We start from the raw sequence: 8,372 nt of genomic DNA on the forward strand, positions 1-8,372 counted from the left end.
CAAAGTTATTTCAACCCAAATCACAATTTAAGAATTATTTGTTCTACCCATGCCACACTTTAAATAAATGTCTATTGTAACCATGAAAAAAAAAAAAAAAAAAAAAAAACAAAAAAAAAAAAACAAGGCACATACCCTTGCCAGCATCTGCTGGCACCTGAGGTTTTGATCTTAGCCATTCTGATTGGTGGAATCTCAAGGGCATTTCCCTGATGACCAAGGACTTTGAACATTTCTTTAAGTACTTCTCAGCCATTCGAGATTCCTCTGTTGTGAATTCTCTGTTTAGTTCTATACCCCATCTTTTGATTGGGTTGTCTGATTTTCTTGGAGGTTAGCTTCTTGAGTTTTTTATGTATTTTGGATACTAGCCTTCTATCGGATGTGGGGTGAGTGAAGATTTTTTTCCCATTCTGTAGGTTGCTGATCTGTCCTGTTGACTATGACTCTTGCCTTACAGAAGCTTTTCAGTTTCATGAGATCCCATTTATCACTTGCTGATCTTAGAGCCTGAGCCACTGGAGTTCTGTTTAGGGAGTCCCCCTGGGCCAATGAGCTCACTCCTTCATTGCTGGTGGGATTACAAACTGGTACAACCACTCTGGAAATCAATCTAGAGGTTCCTCAGAAAATTGGAAATAGATCTACCTGAAGACCCAGCTATACTACCCTTGGGCATATAACCAAAAGGTGCTCCACCATACCACAGGGGCACAGGCTCCACCACATTCACAGCCACTTCATCTGTGATAGCCAGAAGCTGGAAACAACCCAGATGTCCAACAAGATACAGAAAATGTGGTTCATTTACACAATAGAATACTATTCAGCTATTAAGAACAAGGACATCGGACTGGTGAGATGGCTTAGCAGGTAGCTGAGCACTGACTGCTCTTCTGAAGGTCCTGAGTTCAAATCCCAGCAAGCACATGGTGGCTCACAACCACCCATAATGAGATCTTATGCTCTCTTCTGGTATGTCAAAAGACAGCTACAGTGTACTTATGTATAATAATAAATAAAGATTTGGGCGGAGTGAATGGAGCCAACTGGAGAGAGCAGAAGTCCTAAAAATTCAATTCTCAACAACCACATGAAGGCTCACAACTATCTGTACAGCTACAGTGTACTCACATACATAAAATAAGTAAGCTTTTTTTTAAAAGTTAAAAAAGAACAAGGACATCCTGAGTTTTGCAGGCAGACGGATGGAACCAGAAACCATCATCCTAGGTACCTCAGACCCCCACGGACACGCATGGCGTGTACTCACTGATAAGTGGATATTAACCAAAAAAGTACAGAATACCTAGGATACAATCCACAGAACTCAAGAAGGTTAGCAAGCAGAAGGGCCCAAGTGAGGATGCTTCAATCACACTTGGGAGGGAGAACAGGCAGAGGGAGGGAGGGGCCTGGGTGGGAAAGGGAAGGGAAAAAGGAGAACATGATCAGATTATTGGGGTGGGGAAACAGGAGAGAAGCCCTGAGGGCCAGCAGAATGAATGGAAATATGTAACCTGGGGAGGGGAGTCTAGAAATTACCAGAGACCTGGGAGGTGAGAGACTCTCAGGACTCGAAGGGAAGGACCTTAGATGAAATGCCCAACAGTGGGGAGAGGGAACTCATAGAGCCCACCTCCAGTAGAAAGACAGGGCATCAAGTGGAGGGATGGGGTTGCCATCCCACAGTCAAAAACTCTGACCCAGAACAGTTCCTGTCTAGAAGAACAGCAGGAACAAAAATGGAGAAGAGCCTGAGGGAAAGGAGGTCCAGTGGCAGGCCCAATTTGGGATCCAGCTCAAGGAGAGGCTCTAAGACCTGACATTATTCTATGATGTGCTTACAGACAGGAGCCTGGCATAGAGAGGCCCCACAAGACTGAGACATACACTGATACTTATACCCAACCAATGGACTGAATTTGGGGACCCCTGTGGTTGAATTAGTGAAAGGCAGGAAGACGCTGAGGAGGAGGGCCACTGGAAAACCAGCAGTCTCAAGTAACCCGGACTCCTGAGATCTCTCAGACACTGAGCTACCAAACAGACAGCATATACAAGCTGGTCCCCTGACACATAGACAGCAAAAGACTGCCTGGGCTGGCCTCAGTGGGAGATGTGCCCAACCTTTCAAGAGATCTGAGGCCCAAGGGAGTGGAAATGCTTTGGGGGGAGGGGGGAGAGGATAGATGGGCGGGGGGTGGGGAACCAATTGGACTGTAAAAAAAAAATAATAATAAAAGTAATTAAAGCCAGGCGTGGTGGCACACGCCTTTAATCCCAGCACTCGGGAGGCAGAGGCAGGCGGATTTCTGAGTTCTAGGCCAGCTTGGTCTACAGTAGAGTGAGTTCCAGGACAGCCAGGGCTATACAGAGAAACCCTGTCTCGAAAAACAAACAAAGAAACAGAACAAACCACACAAAACACTATTTTTTCAAATGCCTCTTCCGACCTTCCTCTCTCTGTCTGTGAGGTTGTGGAGAGCCTGCTTGGAAGCAGCATTTAGTGGGTGGGGCACAGGGGTGGTGGTAGGGAGGGACTGGGAGAAGAAACAGGTTGAGAAGTAAGAAAAATAGTGGGATTAAAGGCGTGTGCCACCACTGCCTGGCCAAATAAATCTTAAAAAATGCCCCCTCCAAATGTGTTGACAATAGCTCAAGCTGGCCTAGAACTACCTAGGGTTTCTCAACCTGTGGGTTTCCACCCCTCTGAGGGGTCACATGACAGATATCTACCACAAAATTACAGATATGAATTAGCAACGAAATAATTTTATTGTTGGGGGTAACCACATGAGGACTGTCTTTTTTTTTTTTTTTTTTTCCGAGACAGGGTTTCTCTGTGTAGCCCTGGTGGCTATCTTGGAACTCACTCTGTAGACCAGGCTAGTCTCGAACTCAGAAATCCACCTGTCTCTGCCTCCCAAGTGCTGAGTAAGGGCGTGCCGAACTAACCAACCGCCCAGCGTTAGGCATTAGATTCCTCTGTTATGGATCATACCTTCATACTCTTCATATGTCTTATAAAATTGTGATTTGATGCTAGACATCTTCTTTTTCTTCTTTCTTTTTATTTTTGGAGACAGGCTCTCACTATGTAGCCCTAGATGTCCTGGAACTGACTATGTAGATCAGGCTGCCCTCAAAGTCAGAGATCTGGTCGGGTGTGGTGGCACACGCCTTTAATCCCAGCACTTGGGAGGCAGAGGCAGGAGGATTTCTGAGTTCGAGGCCAGCCTGGTCTACAAAGTGAGTTCCAGGACAGCCAGGACTACACAGAGAAACCTGTCTCGAAAAACCAAAAAAAGGAAGAAAAAAGGTCAGATATCTGCTTGCTTCTGCCTCCTGAAGTCTAGGATTAAAGGAACTACACCATCATGTCTAGCTAGACCTTTTCTCTTATTTTCTTTTTTCTCTTCTTTTCTTTTCTTTTTTCTTCTCTTCTCTTCTCTCTCTCTCTCAAGATTTATGTATTTATATATTTGATGTTTATGAGTGTTCTGTCTTCATGCATACCAGAAGAAGGAATCATGACAGATGGTTGTGAGCCACCATGTAGGTGCTGGGTATTGAACTCAGGACCTCTGGGAGAGCAGTCAAATGCTCTTAACTACTGAGCCATCTCTCTAGCTCCTAGACATTTTCTTATGTTATTCCTTCTGTCTTTCAGAGAAGCCTGGGTTGATTTCGGAAGCTGAGATACCATCTAGGTTCCTGGGTACTCTAGAAGAAGACGAGGCCTCACACTCCTTCCTGGTGCTCTCTCTGAAGCCTGGAGCCTGAACACCCTCATCCAGAGCTCTGGAAACATCAGATATCTTGTTAGTATTCTCTCTCTTTTTTTTCCTGCTTTTCCCCTTAACTCCTCTTTCTCTCTTCCTCTTTTCCTCTCTCAATGCTTTATGAGATAGGGTCTCAAGCTATGTACCCTAGGCTGGCCTCAAAAAATTCTGGGGGAGAAGTAGATTATTGAGACAGGGTCCCATGTGTAGTCCTGGCTGGTTTGGAACTTCACATGTAGAGCAGGCGGCCTTGAGTTTATGACTATCCATTCTCTGCACTTGCTTTGCGTTGCTGGTGCTGGGATGAGCAGACCTTGGGCTTGCCAGAAAAGCTGTCCACCACCCAGGTACCCCCAGCCCGGATCCTGGCTTGCTGCACACCCTGCAGGATAGCTAGGACTCCTTTCTGCACAGTCTTCTCTCTCTTATCTAGACTCTGCCTCAAGGTTCATCCTCCTGACTTCTCCAAGTTTTATTCTCTGTCTCTCCTGCAACTTCCTGCCTATGCTTACCTATTTCTTACACCCCAGACAGAAGGTCAGAAGACCTAAAATTGGCTTCTATTCCTCCTAAGAGTGGCACACAATGATGCCTGCCCTTCTCTCTGCAAACACCTGCTTTGTATCTGTGTCCAGTTAGACAGCTGTTTAAGGGGAATCTCAGAGTGAAATCCTTATTAGCAGAGTTTGCAAGAGCAAAATGAGTGCCAGAATTCTATGGCCCTAGAATATATACCACTAAAAAGCAAGACAATTTCGTTATTTCTAAATATATTTGCTTGGCTTTAGAAGTGACTGCCACATGTGTTCCTGAATGGCACTCACCATAGCCTCATAACTATTAAAACAAACAAACAAACAAACAAACCCAACAGATCTCTGGGCTTCTGTCCTAAGGGCCCTCAGCACAGGCGGCAAATAGGCAGTCATTGACCCCCAGGACCTCCCCAGCTTTGCCTGTTTCTTTTTCTCTAAAGCAAAGTGTTTTGTTGTTTTGTTTTTCAAGACAAGTTTGTTTGTGTGTGTGTGTGTGTGTGTGTGTGTGTGTGTGTGTGTAGCCCTGGCTATTCTAAAGGTGGGCTATACTACCCCCATCTTTTATTATTATTATTTTTTAAATATTTATTTTTATTTTATGTGTGTGTGAGTTCATTGGATCCCCTACAATTAGAGTTAGGACAACTGTAAGCAGCTATGTGGGTGCCTGGAATCAAATTCAGGTTCTCTGGAAGAGCAGCTGGTGCTCTTAACTACTGAGCCATCTCTCTAGCCTCTGCACAGGTTTCTGTAAAGGCAATTCATAGATGCTGTGGGTGGTGGTGCGCAGGTATCTCAAAGAAGTGTTGCCAGCAGCAGGCTCTCATTCAGCAACCAGGACCAAGCCAAGGGCAGACATGCTGAGAAGGGAGAGGTGCCCTGATCTCGAGAGCCAGGCAGCCTGGCACAGTGCGAGCGAGGATGCTGTGACAACGGCCAGGGCATGTGGACCAGGGCTGCCCAGGGTCTCTTTGCCCTCCTCTGGAGCTCATCTGGCAGGCCGCTGGGGTTTGCCTCTCCTCCCACAGTGGCTGTTACCAGGCACTCATGGCGGCCCAAGCATCACATGGCCTTGGCTATCAGAGCCCTCAGGTCCACCTTCCAGTTCAGGTTACTCACACCTTAGGGGAATTGTGTGTCAGTTTTCGAGTGTTTGGAGCAGACAGGAAAGGAACACAGTGTTCTGGGTCAGTTTACAGTAGTCACAGACTGTCCTTGGAGGTTACCCATCCTGGGAGATTGTCACTTGATGTTGCTTATCATAAATGTGCATCATGGCCAGTTCACTGCCATCTCCCACAGGGACAACTTGCCTGCTCTCCTGAGCCTACCTTGGGTTTCACAAGAAACACAAAGTACCTGCAGAGGCCAGAGAGGCAGCTCTGATGGCAGGGACTCCTGGTTAACAAACATTATAGGAGACCAGGTTGGGGGATTAAGAAACAAATCAGGAAATGCATCAAAACCCCACATCTCCATCCTGAAGTGTGAGCCAGATTTCCCAGAACTGGAGCCACAGAAGGCTGTGAGCCATGTAGGTGCCTGGAATTGAACACAGGTCCTCTGGAAGAAAAGCAAGTGCTATCTATCTATTTATCATCTATTTATTTACTACTACTACTACTATTATTATTATTATTATTATTAATGGGTTTTCAAGACAGGGTTTCTCAGAGTCTCTGGTTGCCCTGGAACTCACTCTGTAAATGAGGCTGGCGCTCACACTGTTTCTGTCTCCCTAAGTGTGGGGATCAAAAGTGTGCGCCACCCTGCCTAGCCACAGTCAGTACTCTCAGCTCCTGAGCCATCTCTCCTCCAGCCCATCATGCCCTCCTTTGGTGTTGACAGTGAGGCTGTAGCTGAAGTCCACAGGCAGCCCAGTGACCAGATCGGAGCCATAGCCAGGTAAAGCTTCAGGAGTGCGAGCTTCCCTGAGTTTGAAAACCTCTGGGATTGGCCCATGTCTGTTTTGCCTCAAATAAGTGCTAATGTACAAAAGTGAACTTTTTTTTTTTTTTTTTTTGGTTTTTCAAGACAGGGTTTCTCTGTGTAGTCCTGGCTGTCCTGGAACTCACTTTGTAGACCAGGCTGGCCTCGAACTCAGAAATCCGCCTGCCTCTGCCTCCCGAGTGCTGGGATTAAAGGCGTGCGCCACCACGCCCGGCGTAAAAGTGAACATTTTTAATTTAACTAATTTTTAAAAGTTTTTAAAAGGGTGGCAGAGAGATGGCTCAGCAATTAATAGCACTGACTGCTCCTCTAGAGGTCCTGAGTTCAATTCTCAGCACCCACATGGCAGCTCACAACCATCTGTAATGGGATCCGGTGCCCTCTTCTGGTGTGTCTGAAGACAGCTACCATGTGTTCATATTCATTAAATAAATAATAAATCTTTTTAAAAGAAGGTTTAAACTTTTACTTATTTTCTTTTATGTGTATAGGTATTTTTCCTTCGAGACAGTAAGTGTGCCGTGTACATATGCATGCTGGGTGAAAGGGTGCTGGGGCCTAGGGCTGGAGTTCCATATGGTTGTGAGCAGTATGTGAGTGCTGGGCTCAAACCTGCACCCTTGGCAAGAGCAACATGTGCTAACATCGGCTGAGCCAGCTCTCCGGCCCCCCACTTTTTTGTTGTTTTGTGAGTGTGTGGCACACGCTGTCACAGTATGCATATGAAGGTCAGAAGTTAACTTGTGGTGTTCTTTCCTCGATGTTTCCCAGGGACCAAATTTTACTTGTCAGATTTGGCAGCACACATCTTTATCCACTAAGCCATCTTGCCAGCCCTTTATCTTATTTTATTTATTTATTTTGGTTTTTTGAAACAGGGTTTCTCTAGAACTTACTCTGTAGAGCAGGCTGATCTGCTCTGGGACCCTCCTGGTTCTGCCTCCTGAGTGCTTGGATTACAGTACTCAAACTCGGAGAAATCTGTAACTTGAATTTCTTTTCTTTCGTTCTTTCTTTCTTTCTTTCTTTCTTTCTTTCTTTCTTTCTTTCTCTGTATAGCTTTGGCTGTCCTGGAACTCACTTTGTAGACCAGGCTGGCCCCCAATTTAGAAATCCACCCGCCTCTGCCTCCAGAGTGCTGGGATTAAAGGCCTGTGCCAACACGCCCAGCTTTAAAACCCAATTTTTAATGATGGTTTTAAAATGTTTTAACCTCCCTTTAGCCCATCATCCACCAGAGGTAGTGGAAAAAAAAGGATACAGGGAAAGTGGACCTGTTTAGAAATGGTTCTCTGGATTAAGTCCTGTCTGTGTTGTCTGGAAATTGGCAGTTCACTTTATAGGTTAGCAGAGGCAGCTTGATCCATTGAGAAACACCAGTTACAAACAGAAATATCAGGGTAGTAGCAGCAGTGGCATGGCCTAATAGGAACAGGCAGGCATCAGCCTTAGCTCAAGTCAGCAGGAGGGACCCTGAGGAACACCAGGAGGAGTTCTTGGTTGTGCCTCTCTCAGGGAAGCGAAGACCAGCAAAGACATGAGACCCACAGGCAGTACATAGCTAGTTCTATAAGCAAGCCAAGCTCAGCCTTGGTCATTGTCCTTCAAGTCCTATTTATACCGTCTAAACATCATGTGTCTTCTACAGGTCTTGTCTCAGCATGTGGGTCTGTCACAGCTGACATCACTCGTCAATCACCCCAAGTCCACTCAAGGGACAAGAAACTGTGGCACACCACCAGAAGGGTTTTTTTTTTTTTTCTTTTTTTTTTTTTCTGTATTTCTTTCTATTGAGTCCCGACAAATACAGCTCAACTACACAATATAAGACAGACCAATACATGTGTGTCCTTAATAAGAAATCTTTCTCCACATATCCTTTCATGTGCTTACTTTAACAAAACACCTTTTTATCTATGCCTGCTTCAGACAAACATTCCTTAGTCTTTCACCTGTGTCCACTTCAGCTAAACGTTCCTTCATGTGTGTCCCAACAAAACATCATCCAACTGACTTAAGTTTCCGCTTCAGAAATCTGCCTGCCTCTGTGTCCCGAGTGCTGGGATTATAGCACCTTCATCTTTTTTTTTTTTTTTTTTTT

The 8,372-nt window shown here is 45.5% G+C and overlaps 1 protein-coding gene and 1 long non-coding RNA gene across 4 annotated transcripts in view; one reads left to right on the forward strand and one right to left on the reverse strand.

Annotated features, from left to right (window-relative positions):
- LOC115032503 overlaps nt 1-7,976 on the forward strand; it is a 19,034-nt gene extending 11,058 nt beyond the window's left edge. Inside the window, exons 2-3 of the long non-coding RNA XR_003838165.1 lie at nt 3,674-3,824; nt 7,920-7,976. This is a non-coding gene — a long non-coding RNA (uncharacterized LOC115032503). The remainder of the gene's footprint in view (nt 1-3,673; nt 3,825-7,919) is intronic.
- The window catches only part of Ccdc57 (coiled-coil domain containing 57), a 107,443-nt gene that overhangs the window by 15,538 nt on the left and 83,533 nt on the right, over nt 1-8,372 (reverse strand). The window lies entirely within an intron of this gene.

This window comes from Mus caroli, chromosome 11, assembly GCF_900094665.2.
Source record: "Mus caroli chromosome 11, CAROLI_EIJ_v1.1, whole genome shotgun sequence".
NCBI classification, from domain to species: Eukaryota; Metazoa; Chordata; class Mammalia; order Rodentia; family Muridae; genus Mus; species Mus caroli.